The following is a 27,909-nucleotide window of genomic DNA, read 5'->3' as shown; positions in this document are numbered from 1 at the left end:
AGGGTGTATAGGGTGTCAGCAGTTAGTGTAGCTGTAAGCTTGCTTTCTCTGTGCATTTTAATAGAGATCTTCTGCTAACTGAAGCCTCTGTGTGGCTCTGTAATAGCCTCCTCTGTGCTGCCCTAGCCACAGCTCACCCTTTGCTGCACATCTAGTACTGAGGGCTGGACCCGGCTTCTTTACACAGAGCCTTAACCTTGCCTTGCCCTTCCACCGCACAACAGCCGCTTTGTTTCCTTTCACTAAGTCAGACATCACAAATTCCTTCCCTCTAAAGCCATTAAAACAGAAGCGGCACCACCCCAAGTGGTTTCAGAACTAACTGATTTAGATGCTGGAGTCTGCTGCAAGGCCAAAAATAACTCCCCATTTCTTCCTCCTTCATTGGTGAAAGTAGGAGAGAAAGTGGCCAATGACAGAGACACAAATCCCCCATAGGCATCGGAGACAAATCTATTTTGTGGCAGGAAAAAAAAATAATGCTCCTGAAAAATGTTTCTTTGCTCAGGCCAATAGATACAGACCTGCTGCATGCAATTTTGCTGAACCGATGGTATCACTTGAATGGCTCACGGACTACATAAAATGCATTACATAATTATATTTTTAAACACTGTCCCCAGCTGTGCTGATGCACATAAAAGCTGTGTTTACAATGGACTCGGCACATGTAATTATTTTGTGGCACTAGCTCTGTGCATTTCCTTGATGGATGCTCCACGGTGCATAAAATTGTAGCTTTTATCATAGATTCTTGAATATATTCTTTGGCTGTTTCAGCTTTAAATACTTTGTTGTCCTCGCATGGGTGAACAGGACTGATGCCTGGAAGGGCTAAATTATAGCATCTGAGGGAACACCTTTAAGTCCTCTGGGAGCAGCAGAGAGGGAAGCATGATGAGTGTTGGAGTTGAGGCACCTGGGTCACGGGAAGCACTGAGCAGCAGAGCCGGCTGCTCCTCGGTGAGAGCCTTCCTGTGCTGCTCCTGGGGACAGAGGGAGGGCCCTGCCCCTATTTGACCTGCACAGATTCATCCCAGCCTGCTCAGTGCTGCACCAACCCAGCCTCTGTGGGATGGGGAGGCTCCATAAGGCCTGGTGAAAGTGGGAGCAAAGGGGCTCTTGGCTGTCGGTGCCAAGTCAAACAGAACACAGCCCGGCCTGCTGGGATCAAAGAACAGCTTTGATTTATCTTCCACCCTGTTTGTTTACAGCGAGCGAGCTCCCAGCATTTCACTGTGAGCTCTCCCTTCTCTGTTCTCCATCCAGTTGTGGAATACCAAGCATTGTTTTATCCTAGTGCAGTAGCTGATGCATAGGACCCAGTGAAGAGTACAGTGGGATATTTATTTAGATCTGTTCCTGTGTTCTTGAGTATTAATAACGCTGTGAAAACCTAGATGCTGGAAGGATTGGTACATAACACAGTCCAAAAGTTTTGCCTGCCAAGCAATAGCACTTGGAAATAAATAGAGACAAAAAGTAATACAATATCCTGAAGAACAGCTTCAAAATGATGCAAGAGCAGCACCACATGTGCACCTTTCATTTTTTTAACTATTGCCACAAAGAACTGGTAGATTTTACTGTTGATAAGCAAAATTTTTTGGCATCTTAATCCCTGGCTAACCTGAGATATGAGACTCCACAAAGGAAATGAGCAATTTGTGGGGAACTGTTTCTTAATGGCAGGTGTTTGGTTGGAAATCAGGTTTGCCTTCTGGTAGTAGATAACTTGAATTCCTTTGTTATCATTCCTTGCCCTTTTCAGTCCTGTGTTTAGTCATGGGAGCTGGAAGCCTATGCTTCCCCGAGCACAGTTGTACCATGTAAACTATTAATTGGTCTAATGCCAACAGTGATCAAATTATTCCAAAGCAAATGGCCTGACTGTTGGTAAACCGAGTTTTCCACCCTCACATGAATATATGGGCTTCTCCTGTCATGGAAACTCTTCAGCTATGGATGTCCTTAGCATTCCCTATGTTTGGCATGTGAAGTTTACATAGCAGCTTCTAGCCTGTTGATGCATTTTGCACCAAAGTGTCAGGTGACGGAAGAACAATCTTTGGAGTGGAAAAAAAAATGTGGAACCACATAAGTTTATTGTATGTTGGTTTGCATAGCCTGCCTTTCAGATAAACCTTATCCCTGGCAAGTGTACTGGTACTTGAAAAAGAGTCCTTGAATAACCTGCAGAGAAGCTGAACCACCAGAGAGATGCTACTTTGGAAAAGCAAGCAGAGGAAGGTACCAGAAGCAGTGCAGAGGAAACACTTCTGAAGTAAGCCCCCTGGTATTATTCATATGTGTGTCCATCCTGTTTCTGCAGCACAAGATGTTGTTATTTCATTAGAGATAACATGGCTTGTGCATATGAAATAAGGGTACATTTCTCACTGAGTAGGACACCTTTCTTTCTCATCTTAATGAAGTATGTGATTATTATCTTCTAAAAGGGCTTATTTCTTTCTACTCCCTTCTCTAGTCTATCAGCATCTAGGCCAGAATATGTTTTACAAATATGTGATCATCTTAGAAAAATCTGTGTAACTCCTTGTGCTGTGAGATAGAGCCACAACTTAAGCCAGTGGAGGATCCAAGTCCTCGGTATCTTATGTAGATAACATAGATAACATAGATAAACTCCAAAATTTGTGATCGAGGAAGAAATACTTTGAGGTATAACATGCTTGGATGGTTACTCTTCCACTAGTTACAGTCCTTTGCTGCAGCCACTTGTGCAAGACTTTTGTGTTTATCTTTATGTACATGGAGATAAGAGCTCATCTTTTGCAAGACATTAGGTGTTGCATACAGATGAGAGCAGGAATCCACACTGAAGTTAGTGCAAGTTTGCAGTTCAACAGGAAAAAAACCAGTCCTCCTAAGACTACTGTTTGAACCCTGATCTTTGCCTTTTGTGTCTAAGTCACCAGAAGCTTCTGGTTCCAAAATCAAAATATTACTTTGAGAAGTCACAGTTCAGTGTAAATGATGTCATGGCTATAGGAGTTGAGGCATCATCTTTGTTGCATTAAGTCCCTCTTGGAAATGTCTAATAAAGCCAGAAGGAAAATGGGACTTATTTTACTGATTTTTGAGTACTTTAATTCCATTCTTGCTATATTATTATCTGTGAGAAGCTTTTTTTTTTCTTTTTTTTTTTAATTATATAAAGTTCTATCACTATATTATCTAAGCAGCAAAGTACTCAAATTATGTAAGTTGTACATAATAGGATGTCTGTAAAACTTTGCTCCTTTCAGCTTTGGAAATGTCTGTATTGCTCTTCTCTGGTGACTCAGCTAAACATCTCCCATATGATCTAGGAGAATGTGTGGTGTGGTGGGATTTCCACCCTTTGAAGGAATGTATCCTAGTCCTCAGCTATGACCACAGCTGCAGCCTTGCTCTCTTCCCACATGCCCTGGACTTTTCTGGGCAGTCTTTAACCACTGATCAGTGAATGCATGCTGCAGTCCCTGCCATGCATTTAAGATCTGTCTATCTAGGAATATTTACCCAATGTTTTCAGAGCAAAAAAATCCACCTTTTGATTTGCACAGCAGGAGCATTTGCCTGTTGTACCAGATAGCAACCTCAATATGTACTTTCACGGTCTGATTCTTCTAGAGGGTGTTTTTGGCCCATAAGTGGTGTTTGAAGAATATTTCTACCAGTACTATTTTTATGATATGTCTCTCGTCATGGTGCATTGCTAACCATATGGCCAAGTACAGTTTATGCAGCTACATGGTGAGGTTTACTGCCCAGCAGGCATGAGAAGCATTTATTTTGAATAGATGTGTATTGAGGAAAAGAAACATTCTGCTTCAAAGGTACAGGCTTAGGACTTTTATTTCTTCTCTTGGTTCTCCCTTGGTTTTAAATGAGGTTCAGCATCTCTCCCTTGGAATCTCACTGCAATAATGTGGGCTCAGAGCAGCTGTTTTTACTTTGCCTTGCTGATGGCTGGCAGGAGATGAAATATGGAGGAGTAAATTCTGCCTGGCTGCTACAGGTTGCATCATAGAATCACTGACTGGTAGGTCTCTGAGAATTGTTACTGATAGCTAGATTTTATCTTGGTAGGGGTAAGAGCTCATGAAACAGGATGACTCAAGGAATGACTAATGAAAGCTTTATGATGAAACTTCTGTCTTAAGGCGTATCAGCTGTGACCAAAAATTAAAATCAGGGTGTTATTTGACAGTCTAGGGTGAGTGAGCAGATGCCCTGAGTCTAGCTTCTTGTAGAAATATGTCTTCAATGTAAAATCCACTAGTTCAGCTTCTTTCAGTTAATGTCAGTGGGGAAAGGCACAAATGGTGCACTGTGCTGTTACCCTTCAAGTGGCTTCTCCCCTTTAGAGCTGGGCCCTTTAATGAGCAGATGACATTGCCATTACTTTGTGGTTTTCTCTTTTGTAAATAAATCACTGCAGTCAGGTGTATCCACACAGCTTTGTGTGTTCATAAAGGTCTCTCAGAAACAGTTCCAGCTGCTCAGCTGGTACTACATTATCAATACAAGCAACATAATGTTTAGGTGGACCTCCTATGCAAATGTCATGGGGAGTCCCCCTGTCTGACTCTAATTTATGCCTCTACCAGAATATCTTTCTTCAGCCCCTTGATCCCAGGCCCTGGAATTTACAGTGTTTTACAAGTACCTTTGCTTTTCTTGTGACACCAATAGCTCTCTACAATCCCAAATCATTAGTCACACACCTAAGTCAATGTGGAGGTGTCACCTAATGCTTTGAATTAGCAGTGCTCAGTAAAATTACCTCCTGCCTTCTTGTGCCAGTGGTCACATTTTCTGTGCAGCAACATCTGATTTCCCCATTTCTGCCATCATTTTCCCTGGGGAAGAACAAGCTCCCCTTTTGGGCAGGGTACAAATGAGGCAGGGCTTGTTCAAGGTGTGGGGGTGTAGAAAGGGGACATTTGCAAGTTTTGCTCCAGGCAGTCAGGAGATGAGATGGGGATCAGGGAAGTCAGAGGTTTAGCCTTGGCTCTGATAATGATTTTCTGTGTGGCCCTTTGTAAGCTCTTTCATATTTCCACCTCATTTTTCCCAACCCTATAATGGAGTTCAAAATCATCACTTCTCTAACACCTCCCCCTCCACACACACACACACACACACACACACAGAGTTGTGAGGAGGTTTAATGTTTATCTCAGAGGCTTTGTACAGTATCATACATCCAGGCAGTATATACAGGCATTGAGACCCCAGAATGAGCTTTAGAAAAACATCAGTAAAGAAAATAGCATTTATATTTTAATCTTATTAATCATAAATTTGGGATTGGAATAAGTGATTAACAAACCTGCAAAACAAGGTTTATTTCAGTGGCTTGAGCTGCTTTCTAGTTCTGTTTGTGTACGTCAAAGTGATGTTCAGTCTTTTTAAATGAGTCACAGGACTGGAAGAACAAAAATATTTGATGGTAACATATAGCAGCAAAACAATTACCCTTTTTATTCTGACAGGCATCATAACCAGAATAGCAAGTTAGAGCTAGAGGTCTAGGCTAGTAGTTTCTTTGCACATATCAGGGATTTTAGATCTGCTTGCAAGACAGTGAAACAGAACTGAAATGTCAGAAAAATTAGAAGATAACACTAGATTAAACAATAAAAGCAAGCATGCCAGTTAGGATACAGCTATTTACATTTATAAAGGTGCTACTGATCAGTGAGTCCATGCAGTATTCTCACACAGCACAGCCTTGTCTAGCAGCTTTCTGTACCTTTATCCAGAGGAGACTCCTTTCCACCCTGCTTGCTGCATTGCACCACTGATTTAGTGAAGACATCATCCTCATAAGGATGCTCTTCTAACTCACCTCTGAAATCCGCTTGCTTTTCTCCTCTGACAATTAGGTTTAAATGTGCTGCAGTAAAGTACTCATCCTTAGCAGTCGTATGGCTTTTTAAGTGATAAACTGCATTAGCAAATTTCTTATTAGATAATCTATCAAATGAGGTCATACATAATTTTAGCAGTCTCATCTTGATTTATAGCATGATCACAGCAAATTATGCATACACAAACCAGCATGCTGGCTGTCAAAGTCAGGTATTTTTACTCTGCTGAAGAACCTCTTTCCAGGCCAGCCCAGTGGCCTACCGGTAGCACCCTGCGTCTCCACCTTGCCCAGTTTGTGGGACAGCCCTCAGGCTCACCCCTCACCTCTCATTAGGACTGAGGAGAGTTGGAGGCAGGAGGCTAAATCCTTGCTTCGTGCTTCACAACAATAATCCTTACTGGTGTTTATTCTGACAGGTTTTCTGTACTGCCCTTAAGTGAGGACATAGGCTCGCTGGGAAGGGGAAGCTTATACATGGGGAAACTGTGTCTGCAGGGTGCTGATCTGCTCCCCAGCTCCCTTCTGTGTTCCCAAGGGAATGAGAAGCGAGCTGGAGTGAATCATCAGGCAGCATTGCGCACGGCTGTAGCAGAGTCTGCTTCCCCGCCCGGGCTGCTCGGGCCAGCAGAGGCTTGGTCACCGCAGCCAGCAGCCCTGGGGGAGGCAGGCTCCGCTCCTGCCATCTGCACTGGGGAGCCACGGCACCTGCCTCGCTACCAGCACACCCGAGGGGCACAGGGAAAGAGGGGAAGAAGCTTCAGGAACAAAAGCAGTTTCTCAATGGCCCTTTGCCAGTGCTGCTGAACTGTCACTCACTGTACCCGGGGTCTAGTCCCACACTGCAGGTAAATTGCTCCTGGGATCCAGAAGGGACAAGATTCCTATCCCCTGGCTTCAAACTTCTGCAGAAAACACCTCATCCACTGAGATCTATCTGTGTATCTACAATAGGGAGGAGCCACAATAAATGATCTGATCTTGCCTTTCTCTTCACCTTCTCTCACCTCACATTGCTTTTTCTAGGGTTTGAGCTGTGCGAAGTGGCCAGAGTACGTGTCATCTGCATGGCTCTGAATAAGCTATGGCTTTCCCACTGGACTTGTGGCCAAAGCCTGCCCAGGAAGGATCAAGTGTGTGTTCCTCAGCATTCCAGGTGTCTGCCCCTAAACTGTAGAATGAAATGAAAATCTGAATAAAAATTTCCCCAGGGAATGTAACATCTTAAAGGCCTAACTATCACTACATGAAATTTTCTTGAAACAATTAGTACATAGATCTCCATGTTGTCTCCACAATAGTATTCCTGGAGTGAGAGACTGGAAGAAATCGAAATCATTTATCAAAATGAGCAAGCAAGGGGCACGCTTTCAGCAACTGGCATTTCTGTTTGGCACATGCTCTGGTAATTTTGCCTAATCCTGCTGAATGAGCTTTTCATGTATATATGTGTGTGTACGCATATCTGTCATGAGTAAAATCTATTGTATCCTCAGTTGACAAGCTGTGTTTGGCAGATTGCAGCATGGTTTGGGAAAAGAAATTCATGACCCAGGCTAAGAGTAGAGTATAGGACTTCCCTCTGGAGCTCAACATCCAGAACAGCAGCAGCAGCACTGCCTCCCCATGCTGGTACCAGCACCAGTCCAGGGCCCCTCTTCCTTTCCCCCTTTTTACCCCTGCCAGGGTGGCTGAAGATGCAGCAGAGAGGATGATGAGAAGGGGCTTGTTTCTTTGGGTCACAGTTTTACAGTGAAAATTTGGTGAGTGATGGAGCTACTACCCAGGTTGTGCCAGCCCTGCAGCGAGGCTGTGCCACAGGATGGAGAGGAGTGAATGGGCAGGACTAGAGAGCTGGCTGCAGAATGGGTGAATGGAACCCCCCCAGCACCCGAAGAGAAGTGCTGAAGGAGGGCGAGAGGCTCTGCAGACACCCCCCCGGGACCCCCAGCACCGCCTTGCCAACAGCAGCCTCTCCCCTGGCTCCGCAGTGCAAGGGCACGTCCCGCTGAGCAGCGCTGGCTGAAATCAGAGCTGGAAGCAGGGCACAGAGTCCCTTTGGTGCAGCGGGCACCGGGTCCCCGAGCGCCCTGCCCGGCCCCGGACAGGGACCCTCGGGCAGGGAGGGAAGGGGGCACAGCACCATCTCCCCACCTGGCCTCTGGGGGGTCGCTGGGGGAGCAGCCGGGGCACCCCGGCTCCGTGGGGCGATGGGGCCCCCCCAGCAGCCCCGGTTGGCCGCTCCTTCCGTAGACCTGCCTCTGCAGAGGTGTTCGCAGCCATTGGCACGGGCGCTGCAGCGCCGGTTGCCTGGCAGCAGGAACGCGTCCTCTTCCCCGCGACAAACAGCATCTCCATCGACCCGGACCTCCTCCCGCTTCAAATGTCTGCCCAAGCCGGAAAGCTCAGCAAGGGGAAATGCAGCTCGCCGAACTGAGTGAGGGAGCCCCGTTTCTTCACTGGGATAGTGCAGGGACCCTTGCACTGATCAGCTGCCCCACAGGTGAATTCATCCAGAGCCACAAGCAAAATTCCGTGGGCTTAGCCATTCAGCCCGGATTAGCACTAAGAGAACAAGCTCCCTTAAAGAAACACATGCTGATTACATGAATATTTAGCTTTATACAAAACTGTCAGATGAAAAGTGAGTGTGAAGCTAAGCCCCAGGTCTGCCTTTTTGTGTCTGGGTTTTTGGGTCCTGCTGAAAACACACCATCGTGCTTGATGTGCTGAAAGAAGGCAAAGCATCGTATCTGAGCAGGAGCACAGCGTTGCTCTGGGTCTCGGTGCCTTCCAAAGCATGTGCAGGGCGTTTATCTGCCTGCCGCTGCATCCAGCTGCTGTGCTCTAGGAACTCTGCTGCTGATACCGCAGCAAGCACAGGATGAGGAATTTGAGAGACAGAAATCACCAACTTCAGAGATATCCATCTTCCTTAAAAAAAGCAAGCCATTATGAGTCAGGCAGATTATCTGCCAGCAGCCCACTGAAGAGAGTTGTCTTCTGCAGAGGGGTGGAGGACGGGAGCATTCCTGATGAGTGCAGCAAGGGCGAGGGGACAGGCTGGCAATGGAAGGGGAGAACAGAGCTGCTGCAGTCTCCATGCCAGGGTGCCAGTGCTGTGCATGGAGCACGTGGGAGAAAAAGTTAGTGGACTCTTTGCCCAGGGGACTGCGATGTACTGCAAGGCTGTGGATTTGGGCTGCTTAGGCTCTGGGAGAAGCCGGGTTTGATGAAGTGCCAAGGTGCCCAGCAGTGCTGAGCTCCACAGCACCACAGCTGACCACTGAGCTGGGGGGTGAACTCCTCCATGCTGGGGTGCAGTTATTTGTATGGACAGAGTACAATAACCCTCTCTTCCTGCCCGCAGGAAGTCTGAAATTGCCACGGCCCCAGTTATTTTCTCAGTCATCTATGAAACAGAAGATTTGTCTTGACGAGGCTCAAGCTACATGAAAGCAGTCACACTAGGTGCAGAGGCAGCTCCCTTCTGACTTGACATGATCTGAGAATAAGTATCCTGCCATCAAGGAGCTGCAGCTTCATCCTCAGGAACATCAGCATCAGCCTACCCCACCTAGAGCTGAGGCTCAAGGCCAGGGCAAAACGAGAGGAGCAGAGACCAGTCGCAGGGAGGGACCTGGCAGAGGAGCACAGCAGCTCATCCATTTTCAGGTGAAGAAGGACATCCTTAGTGGGTAATGCACGAGAGGAGCTGTGGCACAGGGGTAGAGCTGTTCAGGTTGGAGGAGGGTAGGGAGGAAGGGCTGCTATTTAATTGCCAGCCCTGGTTCTATCTGCAAATAGGAGGCCGAGCTGTCACTGGTGTGCAAAGTAGCAGATGGCCTAATTGTGAGATTTCTCCCTTGCAAGAGCAAAATGCTATGTTGTTTTTAACATCCTTGCCTAGAGCTAGCTTCAGATACAACCAAGATATATTGTGCTAGAAATGTGCTCTAGTGATAATCAGGAGAAAACTGTGCTTGAAGTGAGATTTAAAAAATAATTATTATGGCCTATTGCTGTTAGTCACACGTCTCAAAAGCTGATCTGGCTAAAAGAGCTTTCCAAAGCATCTTCTGCTCGACAGATCATCTGGAAATTATTCCATCATTGTGTCACCATGTCTCGCCTTATAACCCCCAGGACATTGTCTGTGTATGCACACCATTTCTTCCCTCTTTCTGACAGAAAACAATTCTCTCCAGCTTCTGATTTTTCTCATGCAGCTTCAGCAGGTTGTGTGCAGCAGTTTCTGGTCTTGGCCATTTTGCTGGAGAGCACAGGACTTCCATGAAGCATGGCCCACCTCATTTCTCCTTGGGTGCCTGTAAGAGCTCAGTGCTCTGCAGAGCTCCAGGCCTGCAGGCAGAGACAGCAGAGCTCTCCAGCGTCACACTAACACCAGGTGCTTGAAACTTTATATTGAAGGTGCAGGGCTGTTACTGGTGAGTCGTTATGGCAGGTGCATTTTGTCAGCTTCAGCTCTGATCTGAAATCAGGGGAGAGGGCAGCACTTTTCCCAGCTGGCTCAGGTTTGCAGAGAAAACTCTGGTAAGGACTTCTGTGGAGAGAAAACTTTGGCTAACCTGTAAATCTGCTTAGTGTCACTATTCAAGCAAGGGCAAAACCTAGGGCAAGGATCAGCTTGGAATGGAATCAAGTGAATGCTGTGTTTGAGGACAGAAGCCCTTGTTGATTTTTTTTGCAGGCCACTGACCATATTTTTAAGGACTTTTGCCTGCTATGTATAGAATGTGCTGCCTTTTTCTGACAGGCCTTTAAACTTTGTGATGTCTGTTGGGGTTTTCTGGTAATAAAAGGGCTTTAATGGGTTATCTGTAAGCTTTGCCTCTTAAGTATGGGGATGTATTAAATCTTCTTTAAATCTACCTTTCCCTTACTGTCCATCTTCAAAAGACTCTTATCCGTGCAAAAGATGCCTGTGCTGCAGCAGTCTGTCCTTCCCATCCTTTCCTCTGACTTTCTTCTCCGGTTTGCTCAGAAGTCTCCTGCTAGAAATCCCCCAGCTGTGACACACCAGCCCATCTCCCAGATCCCACTGATTTCACGTCTCTCTCAGCCTCCATGTAAATCTCCCTATCTCTCCCTTCAAGGTCCTCTGTAAGTTACTTTGCCTTTAATCTCATTCCTCCCACTCCTCCTCCTATTCTCCCAGTCATCTCTCTTTCTGCTCATTTAATCTTGTTTTTGGATGGTTCAATCTTGCTTTTTTTCTTCATAGTCCTCAGACACCTCAATTCATCTCCCAAACACTTTTCTTCTTCTTCTGTCAACTCTACCTTAAATCCCTTTTTCTTCCTTGCTAGCACTAACTCACCACATGCCCTCATGCAGAGTCATCTGAGCTGCTGTCCCACTTGGTTTTCCTGGAGTGCACATTCTTCACACCAGGAATTTGTGGTTTTCCTACAGTGCACACCCCACAGATACAAACACACAAGGGTCTTTTGATGAACAGCAGTGGCTGGTAAGTAACCATGCCTTATTAATCCCATTGCTTGTATGACACACAAAAAACTTTCTCCATCTGGCTAATGAGGAATCTTTTCTGTTAATGTGAAGGCAAATTTTGAATGCTCCAACTAGGTAAAGACATAAAAATGAGTGTAATTTCAACTTAGAGTGACTGAAACTTCCTATAGGTGGCAAAGACATATGAGGGACATAAGAAGCAGCCTATTAAAGAGGTTTGGGGGTCTCACTTCTACATTGTTTTGCACTAGCACATCATCAGTGCCTGCATCCAAGTCGCCTTTAACATCTTTACATTCCTGCACATGACAAATAATAGGGACTAGCTCCCACAGAGCAGAGGAAATACAGCAGCAAGTGTCTCACGTCCATTTCTCAACTGTCATCAAATAGCTTTTATTCATGGCATAGCACAAGTGTCAGCCAACTGGCAAAGGCAGCCTGTATTAAAAATGTTGGGGATTATTCATGTCAACAGACACAGGGGAGCTTTTCTCAGTCAGTGGATCTGCACTAGCTGAGGTATGAAAATGCAGCAGGTTCTCTACAGTAATCTCAAATCTGAATAACTTCAGAAGGAGGCCAGCAGCAGACTGCCATTTCCAAGTACAATTAAAAGCAATCTAACACAGTTAGACCAGAGCTTGGATGGGGGAGAGGTTTAACTGGGTGGTTAGATAGAAAAGGCTGTACCATAAGGATGTTATCCAGAAAGACTGAGGGGGTACTTTTTAAAAAAGCTCAGATTGAAGATGGTCTGGAGGTTGTGAGCTGATGGTGGCTCTTTAGGTTTGCTTCTGATTACCCAATTAGCTGTTAGGTACTTAGTCTGCTTGATTGGAGGCATTTCCTGCACTGTTTCGAATGGAATTTCTGTGGGCCACGTGATTTGTCTTTTATGGACAAGGAGCAATTTGGAAATGGAATGATTCTTTCTCTTTTTAAAAGATTAAAAATTAACAGCCCTGTTTAACTGAAAATAATGTTTATTAAATGTTTGAGACTTTTAATAGGCAAAAATATAGGATGGACATAAGCAATAAAATTGCTTATCTTTAAAAACATCATGTAAAGCTGGAAAAGAATGGAGGTTTCAGATGTCTCAGGTTAACTATTAAGGACAAATCTGTGACTGGTATTTTGAGTCCCACTGTATTTGCAAAAGACTATTTTATTCTGTCATCTTGCATTTTGAAATGGTTGCTTTTAAAACATATGGCCTGCTTCTTTTCCCCCTTGGTTATTTTTGACTATTTTAATTCTCTGAACTCCGTGATGTTATGTGGATATGAAATCAGGAGCAATTTAAGTGGAAAATAAAAAATTAAGGCCTATGCAAGTCATCATGAGTAAGGTGACCTGATCTGCTCTGACACAGATCTATGTTCCACTTCTGCTTTGGAAAACTTTGGATACTGTATTTTTGTCAAAACCTAATTTCTGTACGAATGTGTGATGCGGAAGAAACCCAACCAGCAAAACCCTGAGATGAATCCCATGGCATCTCCATGACAACATATAGATGCACAGTCTGCTGTATGCATCCTTACTGGCAGACTGACTGCTCCTAGCTTTTTCCCACGCTGAGCTGAAAGGCAGACTGACCAACAGGCTGCAGAGGATGTTGCTGGGATTTAAATGTGGAAACTGAAGATCATGTTTCATTCAGGGTAAACCAGAGGCAAATGCAGCAGCCTTACAGAAGAAGTGAGCCTTGCACCACAGCTTCCCTTGCTGAGGCTGCTTGGTCAAGTAAAGGAACAGGCACTGGCAGGTCTCCACTGAGTCTGAAAATTCATGTGGAGGACCTTTGCAGGGCTCTGAAAGTCTTGCCAAAAGCTTGTCAGTGTGACTTACAAGCATAATGAGATAAGAATGGAAGGCAATTTGGGTTAATAAGTTATCCTGAGAGGGGTGTTTTTTCCTGCACACATAGAAGGAAAGGGAGAGCGATCCAGCCCTCTCTGCCTGGTGAAGAACTCTGAACTCTGTGTTGAGCGGTTTTCTTTCCACTCCCTGGCAATGTGTAGGAAACCAGGGGGCCAAACCAGTGGCATGTTTCATGTTAAATACAACAGTAAATGTGGCCATGTCATCTCCTTGCCTCCCAGCAGTCAGGGACATGACCATGGGGTCAGGAGACTGTCCCCAGGGCTGCCCCGAAAGGCAGGGAGTGCCCCCATGCAGCTGCAAAGCTGTTCTGCATCTGCCCTGGGCGCTGCTGCTGCTGCAGGGCCCCAGCTCCAGGCGCTCGCGAGTTCCAGCAGCACGGGAAGGATGCAGCGGCTGGGATGGCAGAGCAGCGATGGATGCAGTGAATCCCCCCCTCCTGGCTTTCTTCCTAGCCTGTGCTTCCCCCTGCTCCATCCCCCCCACGCCAGAGTGGGTGACAGGACTTGAGCGCAGGGCAAGGGGCCTGGCCATGGCCATGGTGGGGCCGGGCAGGCACACGCCGCTCCCGCCAGGCAGCTGAAGTGCTGTAATTTCATACTGCAGCTGACGGGGCAGGAACTCCTGTCTGCCTGTCCCCTGGCCTAGGGGTGGCCCTGGCTGCCACAGGCGGTCCCAGCGCTGTCGGTGGAGCTGTATTCATGTTGGCAGTGTTTGGGAAACATTGCTACTGCAAACGGGGTAGTGTGTGTGTAACCACCTAAGTAAAGCACAGCTGGCCCTTTCATACTTCTGACTTTTGGATGGAGAAGACTTTTGGACTCCTACAGCCTTCTAAGTAGGGCTCCTTAGGCACCTTTACCTCCACTCTGCTGCTCAGCTTTCCAAGGAACTGAGATAACAATATTGACCTTCTTAGCCGAGCACTTTCCCGTATTTTTATGAGATATGCTACATAAAAACTGATTGTCAGGTTTTGTTCAGCTATAAAATGTCCTTAACTGTGGGGCATGGTATGTTATCAGCCATAAATAAGCCCTTATGTTGATCTTTAGCATTTAGGGATAGACCTTTGTTCTGCTTAGTTACTTATAATCTTTGGAGTGGTTTGGCCTGGGTTTGGTTGTGGGGGTTTTTGTTGCTGCTTTCTGTGTGCAGATATATTGTGTACATATGGTTGACTTTTGCTTCTGCTAGGGCCAAAGATTGCTTGGTTTGGTTGAATGTACAGATGTGGAGTGGCATCAGTCGAGTGACAGGCCTGTGATCTGCCATTCACCACATTTCCTCTGAAATATAAGGAAGTTAGTTTGCTAACAGACAAGAAACTGGGTAAACTGCTTTAAAATTCATTCCTTTAAAATGAATAAAGGACTATGATGCCCTAGAAATAATCTGCCTTTGCTTCAGCATCCACTCTATGAACATTTTATGCTGACAGACGGAGCTTGTCCATTCACTGCAAACAGCCTTCTCCTTTACCATAATAAAACGTATTTTCCTATGTGTAGCCTCTGAAGAAGAAAAGGAATTCCTTTTTTGTCCATAGGGCAGTTGAAAGCTTTGTCCCCAGCCTGGGCAGCATGGTGCAAGGGTGGCAGTGTGGAGGAGTGCTGGAGTTCACAAAAGATGGCATCCTGGCACACTGGCACTCAGGAGCCTTGGGTAGGTTCCTATTAAACAGCATTTCCAGTGCAATATCTAGCTGAGAATAGCAAGAAGTGGCAGACAGACAAAAAGGAATCACAGATAACATTAGTTCAAAGTCATAATCATAGAAGGAGCAGCAAAGCCAAGCCCTAAATAGTTCCCATGGCCTAATACTTCTTGTTCTGAGAAGCTGTGTCTGGATATGCCAAAGGCGTACAATACAAAATGTGGAGAAGCCCAGGTTCTGGGCTGGCTGATACTGGAGCTCTCTGGCCACAGTCCTGGGAAGTGGCAGTAGTGGTGGGACAGTGCTGACAACAGCAATGATTGAGTTTAGGGCGTTAACCATTCTTTGTCTTAACAGATCACTTTAAAAACTGGAGCTGGGCAGGCTCCCTGACAGGCTCTTCAGGAATGTGAACCCAGCAGCAGGGTGGTTTTGCTAGGGACTAATCTACCCATCCAGGCAGAGATCAGCTTGAAGGCAGCAATTTCCTTGGAGGGTAGAAGAGAGACAGAAACAGAAGAGAGCCAAGCAGGCTCAGATGTAGCTGGGGGTGGCTTCAGCAGTGTGACCCCAAACAAAATCTGAGGGAGGGACTTTGGGCACAGTGCTTTCAAGAAAGACACATAGAATTGCAAACAAAACCTCTTCTTTCTGGTTTGGCCTTGGTTCTAAAAGTTCAAGGACAAAGAGCTTTGTGCATTCGGTGTTAATCAAGAGCATTGATACAGGGAATTACCAACTCCATCAGCATTCTTATCCCAATGGAACCAACCCAAAATAACTCTCACCCCAAAATGATCAGGGCTGCATAACTGATGTGGGCTGAAAATAATAGTGGTTTATATATTTCTTAAGAAAAAGTTCTTATTTTAAAGAGAGTTGAAGGCAGCAAAGAGTTGGATAGGCTATTATTCTCCAATCGATTCAATTTTTAAGTCTTACTTAAAGAATGCTAATTTTAAATGAGATATTCTTCTGATCATTTCTACAATTGAAGAGATGTAAATTCACATTCATAATGAATGTTTTTTTTTTTAAATATTTGATTGCAGTAATCCAAATGATCCTATTTAATATCAAGGACAGAGCTGGTATCTATTTTTTGGTAAGTACTTTGCATAGCATACTCCATACAGTTAAAATTTTTTGAGAATGGTTTTAGAAGGCACAACTCTTTGGTAGGACAGTCCTGGTTGGTGGCATGAAGACACTCCTCCTGCAGAGCACCATCCATGGTGCTAAAAGTTGCAAATTCCAGGTTCTTTGTCCTAATAATCTTTTACTGCCTTGTTCTAATCTCCAGCATCACCTACTCAGACTTCAAAGAAAAAGATGTGATCATTAACAACTGTCTTCTCTATTTAGCTTTCATTTTACCCTGTTTGTCAAGTCTTAGTTTGGTTGCCAAAATTCCTACCCAGTTATACCCTCTCAAATCTGAAAACAGCTTCCTTCAGCCTTGCAAGGTTCGTTTGATTGGCTTCCCATCCTCAAGGTGATGAATTTCAAACACCGCAATCTTTGGAAACTAAATTAAATCTTCCGTTCTCAGGACTGTATGTATTAAGTCTTGGGAAAACAGTTTTGGAGGGATTTTGACCAATGCAAGTCAGTCTGATAAAATTCCTTAGAACAATGTAGGTTTTATATGGTAAGTACACGCACTTAGAGACAAGGAAAAAGTGTAAGAAATGCTATTTGTTTCTGTGGCTAAGATAAATAATCGTCATTATTAACAGAAAAGACAAAAAGCAGATGTCATAGATAAGTTGGTGATAATGGGCTGTTAAAAATAGGAACATTTTTGTGTGTTCTGTCAGGTAATATATAAATATTTTAGTTGAGCCGAGTTTTGGGTCAAATAGCTTTCTTAGGATTTATAAAAGATCAAGAATCAGATTTTCAGAAAAGCAGCAGTTGAGTGTAGTGCACATGAGAAACAAATCTGTCCCTGCGACACCTTCAGGTTTCCTGAGCTGAAAGTTACAGCTAGACAAGGTCACAGGGAGTTACAGGGCCATGGTGTACCTGCTAGCCACTACAGTGCTTTATCATGAATTATTACTGTTCAGATACTATGTTGCCTGCAGTTTGTAGATACTGAAAGAATTTTAAGAGGGTCATAGTCAGAATTTCTCAGTATAACACCAGAAGCCAAGCATTTCACTTCTAACAGAGATTCATGGCTTCAGACAAAAATACCCACTCTCCCTTTGTTCCCTCTTTAAATAAGGGCTAAGATTTGTGTCTCATGAGACGTTGTGAGATTAATTTTTTCTTGTGTGCATAAACTGTTGTGAAGGTAGAAAGGTTCAAGTCTCACTTGACAACAGCCTTACATTTACAGTCCAAATGGAGCAGGCCCTGTGCCTCCTCGGAAAGGGACAAACAGCTTGGAACTCGGCAAGTATTCTTTCCAGCTAGAACAAATACAATTTTGCAGTCCATTGATTTCCATTTACAATGCCAAGTTTTATTTATTTTTTTTAATATCTATATGCCACAACACCAACTTCCTTTCCCCCTCCACCCTTTTAAAATGAAGTGTGACTGTCACATGGTCCTCATTAGCTGAGAGAGATTTTAGTTAGGATAAGTTAAGGATCAGCAGACAGACAAAACAGGGCCATTTTGGGAAAGCCTTCATGATGATGCAGCCCAAAATAGTTTTCTCCTTATGTGAGAGAGTTTAGGATTTCTGAGTATATTCTACTACTATGCAGCTGCATGAACTATGTAGGGGGGCCTCACACATACAGAGATAGGGCAGAGTTACACACCTGCATCCTAGGTGCTGTTTTTATGACTCTTAACAAATCATGGTAGCAAATGCATGGCTGTTACTTGCAGAAAATTCTCTCCTCTTGTCTGACCCTCCCTGCACTGCACCATGTGCTGCCTAGCATAGTGCTGCAAAGCATCAATCCAGAGTCCTCCTGATGTTGAAAGGCAGGTGCTGAGAGTGGATACTGCTTTGGGATCCTCTCCACAGAGCCTGCTTTGGGGCCCTTAAAGCAACAGGGCATGAACCCTTCCAGCTTCCCTTCAGCTGCTGTGGGGGTCACTGTCACTGTGACTGTGACCAAACAGTGCCGGCCACCATGGAATGAGCAGAGGAGTCCAGGGCAGAAGGGTACAGGTGGTGGTGGTGTCTCACCCAGAGAAAGCAGGCTACTGCTACTGCCACAGGCACTGGAGAGGTGGGGATGGCTGGGAAGGAGGAGGGAGAAGGGAGGGAGAGGGAGTAGCTCCTGTCAAGGGGAGCCATGCACTGATACGGTCTATACTGCTGGAAGAAGGAAAGTTCTGGCTGATAATAGAAAGTATGCACAATATGTAGGGGTTATGAAGAGAATTTGACCTATCAGTGAATTAAATATGAAGAAACTTGCATTGTCACTGCTCACTCTGACTGGTGCTTATGGGTGATTGGAAGATCAGACTGTCAGGCTGTCAGCTCCTATGAGTACTAACTTTCCCCTGTAAGGGAGATGGCCATTTTCCCAACAATGGCCCCAGCTCTTTCAGTTACAGCCAGTCAAGTCCCATGACATCAAATATTAATCTGGCACAGAACTTGGGCTGTCCGAGTACATTTTATAACCAACAGCATATCAAACCCTTTGGACCTGATGACACTCGCTCCTTTGTTGTCACATCAGTCAGTCACTTTAACCCAGATTCTCAGTCAATTCAAAGGAAAGAGAATGGCACTTCAGAGAACTGACTACTGCAAAAGGACTTTAAAAAATGAACAGAAGGAAGGCAGGACTGAGCCTCGTCACAAAAGATCCCACCATAAAATCGGGAGAGCGCACAAGAAGCCTCAGATGACCTTGCAGCAAGAGGCTGTGTTGCTGTTTTGCATACAGTTTTCTCTCCAGGGGCAGGCCTTGGATCATCCCAAATCTAGTCTTTGGGCTCCCAGCTACTTAAGAGCATTGGTCCTGATCTTTTTGCATAACAGCATTTATATTCATTTTATAGCAGAATTTCTTTCTGTATAACAGATATTTCTAATACTGTGAAAGCAAACAAAAATCAGAAATCAGATTTCCCAGCTGGAGCGTGGGAAGACAGGGCCATGGTACTGGTCTCTTCCCATTTTCCTTGCCTGACCATGACACCTCTGATGTGGCAGTGAGGCAGCTTCTGCCTATGCTTTCTCTATCATCCAGAATTGGCATGATGCTTTTATCCACTTCTAGTTTTGCAAGGAAAAAGCAGCTCTTTAAACAGTTATCAGAGGGCTGAGAATACAAGCACAGCACATTAACAAAACCATTCCAGTGAGCAGGGGGAGGGGGCAGGAAATGACAAAAATGAAAGGAATTTTGCTCTTCTCTAGACAAGCCCAGAGACAGTAAGAGAAAATTATAACTTGACCTTAAATTCTTGAAAGGAAGCAAAGAAATAAAATTTAGGCTCAAGAAGATTCCTTCCTAATAACTTGAACCAAAAGCCAATGCACATTAACATGGGGACTGGAGGGTTCAGAGAAATAGCTGGAAATTGTACGCCTGTAGTCTTGGAGGAAAATATAGGAACTCCCTTAATTCAGTAATATACCTGGCCTCAAGAAAGGGAAGGCATTGGTATGGGCTCTATTCCTGACCTTGTAATGTGCAGAATAGATGGTTCAGGGGACAGGTAAGGAATCCAAGGCAGCTTTTTAAATGGTCAGAGGGATTCTGCCATGGACTCTTTTTCTGAAGGTGTTTCTGACTGATCTGGAGTGGGAGAAAGGATCAGAAGACCAACATTATTGTTCTCAATTGCAGAATCGCCTGTTAAATGATGGTTTAGAGGCATAAGCTACCCCTGCTATGCACAACAGTGTACTTCAGGGTGTTCTCTGAAAACTGGTAAGAACCATTGGTATTTCCAAAGTTGGGTACAAGTACCTGAGCCTGAGCTGTTTATATTTAAGAACAAAAAGTTAGCAAATAAAGAAGAAGGAGACCGAAACATGTTTTTTAAGGATGCCTGAGAGAACTCAAAGTGTCCGTGAAAAGCTACTTCCATGGCAATGGAGTACAAAATTAAAATTAATTGCTAAGGCTTAAAAGTAATTACTGTCTGAAGGACTGATAATCTTGTGTCTGTTCTAGCAAGTGTTTGAACATGCATGTGAACACACACACACACACACATATCCACAGCCCATCTTAGTTGCTGGTTCCCTTTGAGGCAGCTTCTGCTGCAAGGACAAAGGCAAAATAAGCTCAGGGATGGGAAGACTCTCTCAGTCCTTGGTATTTCCATTACAGGAGTTGCAGCATAGCAGTCAGTGCAGCAGTTATTCTGCAAATGGAGAGCTCTGGTCTAGTGCTGTCAGTCTCACACCCGCTGTTCGTGAACACCTACATTTCGCTTAAAAATAGGATCGTAAGACCTGTGAATACAAATGGGCAGAAATTTTACTATTTAAAGGGAAGTTCTGGAGAAATGGTATCATATATGTAGCTCTTTCTAAAATGCCAAAGGCACCCAGGATTACTTGTTCTGCAACCTCTGTTTTCTGTGTCCAGCCAGTAGATGGATGAAACTCACATCCTGTGTGGGACTATCCCTTCCCCCAACTGCCTGCCTCCTGCCATGCTCCACTGCACTACTGCTTAGGCAAAAGCATTTGCCAAAGTTGGGAAAGGACTGGAAATCACATGGATTTGCAGCTGGCAGCCTTAATGTTTGCCTGAGTAATCAAAGCTGGTGGCTTGGGGATGAGCAGCAGGAAGTGCAGGAGGTATGCTCACTGCCTCCAAGGGATGCTCCAGCAAGGGAGAAGCAGCCAGAGGGAGAGCACTAAGGGCCAACACCATCCAGCCCAGCAGCACAGCCTTCTCAAGCTCTGGTAGCTTCAGACATGTGAGATGCAGAATGTCACATGTTGTGAGGGGTCGTGGAGGTGTGAGGGGAGCAGAGGGAGGGCAGGATGATGGAGGATGACAGTGGAGGCACTAGGCTGGGTCTGTGGTTCAGGGGCTCCCTTAACCAGCCCTTTGCTCACTATATGTTGGCCAGTTTTAGTGGGTGTTTGCACAGTTCTCAGCTTTCTGAAGAAGTGAGATGACTTCCACTTATGCATTCCTGTTATTTAAAGGGGAAAGCACGGTGTTTGAACAGGAATGAAGGCATCAATACCTGATACCCCTTTTGCCAGGTAAGCCAAGAGCATGAATGGGATGATCTGCCAGTCGCAAGGCATTAAATATTTTTGCTTTGACTTACACCAGCTCTGAGCTGTTGTCAGAAAAACGATTAGCTGCTTACATCCAGACACTAAGCCAAATCCTGGCTCCAGTGAGGCCAGTCATAAAACTCAAATTGATTTCAGCAGCAATAGAAATTAGTCTTCTAGGCAATGGTCAAGAGAGAGGAGTTGGATGGCAGTTTGCTATCACCTGACAATGCAAGTTTATGTTAAATTCACTCAAGGTTGTGATACATTGAAAACTGGTGGGTGAGTGTGCATACAGCACCAGGGCACGGCAGTACAGCACTAGGAGACCTAGTGTTGGTAGCTACTGACAGTGATTTCCAAAGTTTCCTGCAAGTTCAGTTGACTACCTTAGGAATTGAGAGACATGGACATCCTGGCTCCCAGCTGTGCATGACTGACAGGCTATGTCATATCGCTTAGTGCTGAAAATTTGTTCATTTAATTACTCAGCCAGACAGAAATATTAAATGCTGTTCCAGAATTCTTTATTACAGTATATGCTTTCCAGTAACTGCCTCACTTGCTCTCCACTAGCAGAGAGAAAAAAACCCTCCCCCTGGATTTTTACTGCCTGTAAGAGTAAACACCTCTTAGAAAGAGAATCTTTTCTTTTGCCATTTTCTTTTTCTGGCTGCATTTATATTGGTCTCAAGAAAATGTGCAAATTGCTGTGGATGTTCTTTAATGTCCATTTAGATTTTCCTCTGTCTTTTAAGGAAATGCTCATGGACCATATTTTTTTATTTCCTCTTTGCTTTTCATTTCTACATAATTTCCCATTGTGACTTTTTAAACCCCTTATTTTCAGATTCCATTCTGCACACATATGAAATAAGTTACATTTCATTCTATTCTAGACCTAAATTCTACATTCACCATTAATCTCAACTGTTTTCTCTTAGACTGCATTAAAAAATCTGCAATTCAGAGTCCTGTCTGCTGTCCTGTGGTAACTCAAATCTTAGATTTATTATATTTGCCAACAGTAAATACTGTATCCATTTTTAGAGAATGATCCAATCTGCTTGAATTTCCTGATCTTTCTTCTCATTCCTTTGTTATGATATGCTTTTTGCCTCTTAATTGTTTCCATATGAAATGGCCTCAGTCACAGTGGCTGCGATGAATAACGTCCATCTCAAACTCTCAGGGCTTTGATCACAGCAGATAACCATGAACTGGTTACTCCCTGCCTTCAGCAGCACTCCTTATGGACAAGTAATAAGTTCTGCAGCATTGGTAAGTGACAAACACCAAAGACCAAACGTTGCAGGCAAAAGGCAGCTCGGTTAATGAGATTTCTGCCCTTTTAGCCAATACTCTTCATCTTACTTTTAAGTTCTGAACAGACATGAAATTTTTTTTCAGTATGGCTGAATAGCATTTGGAACCAACCTAAGTTCTCTCCCATGAACTGTGTTTAAAATGTCTTTTTTCTAATAACTGGGGGGGTCCCTTTTATGTTTTATATACTGAGGCTGTTTTATTAAAGTATAAATTTGAGCCCTTCAATGAGGCAGAAAGCTCTGCTGGTTCTTCTGCATTTCATGGCTCAGTACAGGGCTGGATGCACTTAACTGGGAGGTGTGAAGGAGCATCCTGGAAGAGATGGAAGCTAAATATATTCTGCTACAAGATTTCTACCATTCCACTCTCCACCCCCAGATCCCAGAGACTACAATGGCTTATGCAGGGTTTTATGCAGCTAATGGTGGAGGGAGGAGAATTCCCACGGATAAAGAGCTTTAGCCCAGTACCAGCACAGCACACAGCCTGAAGTGGTGCTGGGGTGGATTCTGAGGAAAAGCCTCCCATCTTTGCTTCCAAAGAGAGGTCCTACACAATTATTTTTAGGAAAGGATCCCTGGCTAGAAGGACATCCTTTCCTACAGCTTTGAAATAGGCCCCTGGACAAGGTGGAGAGGGGATGGGATTTCATCTAGAACCCCTGCACTTAGTGTTTTCTCTTACTTAGCTCCAAGGGGCTTCCTGGTCTGGCGAGTTTATTTTGTTTCAAGCCACCCTCTGGCAGCCAGCTGTGTGTGTGCCTCACACAGCTTGTAAGGCTGAAGTGCTGTGGCCCTCCCAAGGCCAGGTGCCTGTCAGCACACTTTCCATCTTTTCTGAGAGCTTTGCCTTCTGTGTAGAAAGCCCAACTCCATAAAAACACAAAAGAGCAAATAAGAGTTTCCTCTCATTTGCCCCTGATTTTTTGCTTATATAATTCCACTAATTTCATTTGCATGAGAACAAAAACAGACCTCTAGTCTCTTGGTAGAAATTATTTTACCAGGCTGTTATCCAAACCAGAAGGCCGAGCTGGAGCCTACTTCTCATGCACAAACCATGACAGCAGAAGTGACATGCAAAGTGGTTATTCTCACTCTATGTTTTTATACATGTTTATGTATGTTGAGTGTAGTGGGATGGGGGCAGAGAACAACAGCCAAGCAGCCTTTCCTTTTCTGCACATGATTGTCTAGTTCACTGATTTTATCTCCAGTACACAAAAGGAAATGAAACCATTTAAAAAAGATACCTGAAAGCTGTAAACTCAGAGGGGAAGAAATTGCAGTGGGTTTGTCAGGTTTGTAGGTGAATTACTTATTTATGTAGTTCAATAGATCTAGTATTAATCACAGATGAAAGACACAAGTTAAACATGCTTTGCAAACACACACAGTGCCCTGTCATTTACTTGAGAATGGGTCAACTTAAAATTGCTCCTGGACAGGCACAGATAATCGAGTGGGGGAGCAGAAATGAGGATCAAATGAAAGCAACTCAAATTGCTTTTAAAAGTTTCAAATGAGTATGCTGCTGGAAGTGCAATTAAAGATAACACAAAAGCTAAAAATCATGGCTCAAGCTCAATTTTTTTGCAAGCAATCATAAATCTTAACTTCAGCAGCTTTGTGTTCGTCTAGGGGCACTGGACAAGCAAAAAAAAGTTGACCTCATCATCATGTGAAGTTTCCTATTCCTGTCCTAAGTTGTCATTGGTAAAAGCCCGCAGCAAAAATTCCAGTTGTAAACAGTGATGTGCTGCCAATGTTTCAGCAAGGGTAGCCCACATTTTTTCCTCTCTGCAGCTGTAGCACAGCTTGTGCGTAAGGGGCTCCATGGCTCCAGAGGAGAGGGATGCAGAGCAGACCCCCCAGCCCTCCCTTCATTTGCTTCTCTGGTGAAACATAAATGCCCTTTCTCAGGTGTGACTAAAGAGGGAGATGCTGTAATTTGTAATTTGCTGCAAATGGACTTTGAGAGTTACAAGGTCTTGTTTCTGTGGAGCTGCTCATGGAAATAGGAGCAAGAAGCCCTTACCCTCTCTTGCACCCCCTCCACTTGCACAGCCCAAAGATGCATCTGCAGGTTCTGCACCCTCGCAACTCATTCTCAGAACTTGTGGCACTTTTCCATACCATCCTTCCGGGAAAGAGACACTTGATTTCTGGGTGGCTGACCGAGGACCATATGAGTGATGGTGCAGCCCTGCCAGCAAGCAGATGTTCCTGAAATGTGGAGTGAAATTCAGCTCACCCAGACAGCTGTGGGTTAGACTTCACTGCAGAGCTGAAGGACGTGATGCAGCAGAACAATTAGTTCCAACACATCTGCCAAAGGCGGCAGGCACGTGCCTCAGCATGCAGCTCCCACTCTCACTTGCAGGAGGGCTCCCTCAAATCTAGTTTTAAAAACATGGGGATCAGTGACTACTTATTAGCTGTCTCACTACCTGCCTGACAGTTTTCCTTGGTACAATTAAATATGTCTCCAGGATGTATAGTAAGAGTCAATTGCATTTTTAAAGCATCATGCAGACAATGTACATGATGGGGAAAAATACACTTGGGATCTGGTAGTCCATGACTGAAACAGACAAAAAGAAAAAAGCTCTGGGTAAAGAAAATCAGATAAAAAGAGCTTTGGAAAGAATTTCAGGGATAGTAATCTCCCTTTGAAATGTGTCTGTGCAGTCAGCATCTTGGAGAACCTTGAAAATGTTTGTATTTTTTTTCCTGCTTTATATCCTTAAAAATACCCCACTCGTTTTTTCTTCTCCTCAGGCCTAGTCAATATTGTCATTAAACAACTGAAGGACCTCTTCTAAACAATTGGAAAAAAATGTGCTTGTAAAACTCTGCAAATACCTGTTTCCAAAAATAACTAAAACTGCTGTGGTTTCAGGGACACAAGTGATGCATTTTGAAATAGGACTAAATGTTTATTTACATGAGAGAGCATGCTAGCTCTGGTCTACTGAGAAAATAATGGGCATTAAACCCTATACAGCATACAGTCCAGTGAATAAAAAGTAGATTAGAGGGATTTAGTGATCTACCTTTTCTTTTTAAGAAGAACAACTCACTTTGAGGCTGAGCAAAAGAATAACTATTTTGTTAACAATTATGTCTTTTGATTTTAAAACTCTTAGGACTTCTTTCATGTAATGGAAGATAATGAGGCACAGCAAGAAGCAGATTTATTGTGCCCTATGGAAAAGTATCAACCCAAAGGCAGATTGTCAGCTCCTTAACTTGGTCTTCTCTGTGTCACTGAGTTGATGTAATGAGGCTTTAGCATGGTCCCAGCCAGCCAGTGGTGGATTTCCTTCAAGGCAGAGGATGTCCCCAGAGGTAAGAAAGATGTCCCATGTCCCCACCTGCCTTCACTGCCCAGCGAAGGAGATGGCACGAGAGGGAAGAGGCAAAGAGATGCAGCCTGAGCAGCAGAGGGCTGTGATACTTGCCTGCTCGAGCAGCTTGCACTAATTTGAGCAGCCCAAAGGTCACGACTATTTATGCAGATAAAAGGTCAATGGCAAGCTGGCATGTGGCTGCAGGCTATCTTGGTACGCACTTCACCCGGGGCACTGGTGCAGGCTTCTGATTCACAGTTTGTCTTTCTGCATGAACTTTCAGGCCAAGCTTTGGCTGGGAAAAAAAAATCTCTGCCACGGGAGTTGACATAGTTAGGATCCAGACGCAATTTTTTTTGTGGCTCAGGCCCATCTGTAGCTAAATCAAACCTGTGAATCATTATTTATAAAAGTAGCCAAATTCTGAACTGTTTGCTCAGTATTTAAGCGGCCCTTGTGTTGGATAAACCCCTCTGAAAGCATGCCTGAGTGGAAATAGAGGAAAAAGTGAGTAAGATGCTCAGGATGTGACCTGCTGAAAGAAAGCCAATGAAAAGCCTACTGAATTCAACAGAGGTGGATTCTTCAGCTGTTAGTGTGTGTGGACATAAATCTCTTTAAACATGCAGGATCTCAGAGCACAAGACTTAATGACAGGGTTTGAATTTCCAGAGCAGTTTCAGCTTAGGTGAAACAATGTATGTTTAGGTAAAAAAGGGAAGTAGATATACTAAGTTAATCTAGTCAGATTCTACACTGTATTTCAAATTTTACAGTCAATAAATGCTTCACCCTTTGCTGTGGTGAAAATTAAAATATATTTTAACTTTCAGTTCCAGCAGTCTGTTGCCTGCACTGGTTTTAAAGAAAATCCTTTCGACTTCTCCTGTAAATCAGTCCCATATGCCCTGGTCCCCAGTAGGAAGTATGGAAAATATTTTGTGACATTTAATTACTCCAAAAAAAAGGTAATGGGAAAGCATCATTACATTGATTTGTTTTTCATCACAGAGGTATTTGGCACCATGCCCTAATTAAGGCTGCAGCAATAACTCTATTATAAGCAGTGCTTTGCCTCCCCCAGGAATTTTTTAATAGTTACCTATGATTCTGTCCTTTTTGTTTGTTAATAAAAAAAATATATGTTAGGATGAAAACCTTTCATGTCGAAAGCCACCAAAACTAAGAGTCTTCAGATCCAGAAAAGCATATTTTTCCTCTTATTTCTTCCTGTCAAAATGGAGAATGACCAAGTACTTCCTTGACCCCTGTCTTCCTAGATCTTCACATGAGGGGAAGTTTAAACAGTTGCTTGGATGCACCTTGTCAAATTGTGATGATAATAACTGGGTGGTGCTTCTCACAGACAAAGGCTTCTGCCCCACGGGTGGGAGAGCTGGCGACTCTTGATGGCTTCCTCTTACAGCTCATCAAAGGAAAGAAAAAGAAGCCTTTGCAGAATCTGAAAATATTGGAATACATTCTGCAATTTTCTGGACTTTATGCTGCTTCTTGTAAGTGCTACAGTATTATTTCCAGTCCCAGGAAAACAGAACTGTACTAAAGAGGATGACTGTGGGATTTCTGTTATCTTGGAGTAAATATGGGGTTTATGCTTTCCCTCCTATTAAGGTATTTTAGAAAATGAAACACAGAAAAAGAAAGATCTTGCTCAGAGTTAGCATGAGGGCTATCTATTCTTGTACTTCAAGAACACAGTTTAGAAATGGGATATCTTACTGCCTCTGTCCAGGCAGCATTCTCATCTTCCAGAATGATACACTGGTGAGATGAAGACCTAGAGCTAGGTCTTCCTCATAAGAGCACAGAAAATACTTCAGGTTTATGGACAATGTTCCATCAGAAATCATGATAAAATGGAAGCAGTTGTTAATCTCTTTGAAACTAAGAAAAAAATAAAAAGATTGTGAGTCCCATTGGCTTTTTACTATTAATACTAGTCTAGAGCCCATTATTAGATATTGTGCCTTCCTCCAGCCTCCCAGTTTTATGTGAGTGCACCTATCTGCCTTTTTGGACTCTCTTGTCTTGTTTTTTGTTAGTGAGTGGTCATAATACAGTTAAAGAGTCAGTTTTAGGTCACCTGAATCAGCTTTACAACA

General features: G+C 44.1%; 1 long non-coding RNA gene across 5 annotated transcripts; it reads left to right on the top strand.

Moving 5' to 3' along the window:
* The first annotated feature begins 27 nt into the window (after positions 1-27).
* On the top strand, positions 28-27,723 carry LOC132324758 (uncharacterized). 5 transcript variants are annotated; one of them, XR_009485727.1, is made up of 3 exons: positions 28-10,289; positions 11,240-22,386; positions 25,583-27,723. It is a non-coding gene; the product is annotated as an uncharacterized LOC132324758 (long non-coding RNA). The 5 variants fall into 5 exon arrangements; XR_009485728.1 differs by having other exon boundaries at positions 28-11,372; positions 15,977-22,386; XR_009485725.1 differs by having other exon boundaries at positions 28-22,386; positions 25,583-25,784; positions 27,067-27,723.
* Positions 27,724-27,909: the final 186 nt, after the last annotated feature.

Source organism: Haemorhous mexicanus, chromosome 3 (assembly GCF_027477595.1).
Source record: "Haemorhous mexicanus isolate bHaeMex1 chromosome 3, bHaeMex1.pri, whole genome shotgun sequence".
NCBI classification, from domain to species: Eukaryota; Metazoa; Chordata; class Aves; order Passeriformes; family Fringillidae; genus Haemorhous; species Haemorhous mexicanus.
The sequence above is the reverse complement of the archived record's forward strand: the minus strand, read 5'-3'. Positions and strand labels throughout refer to the sequence as shown.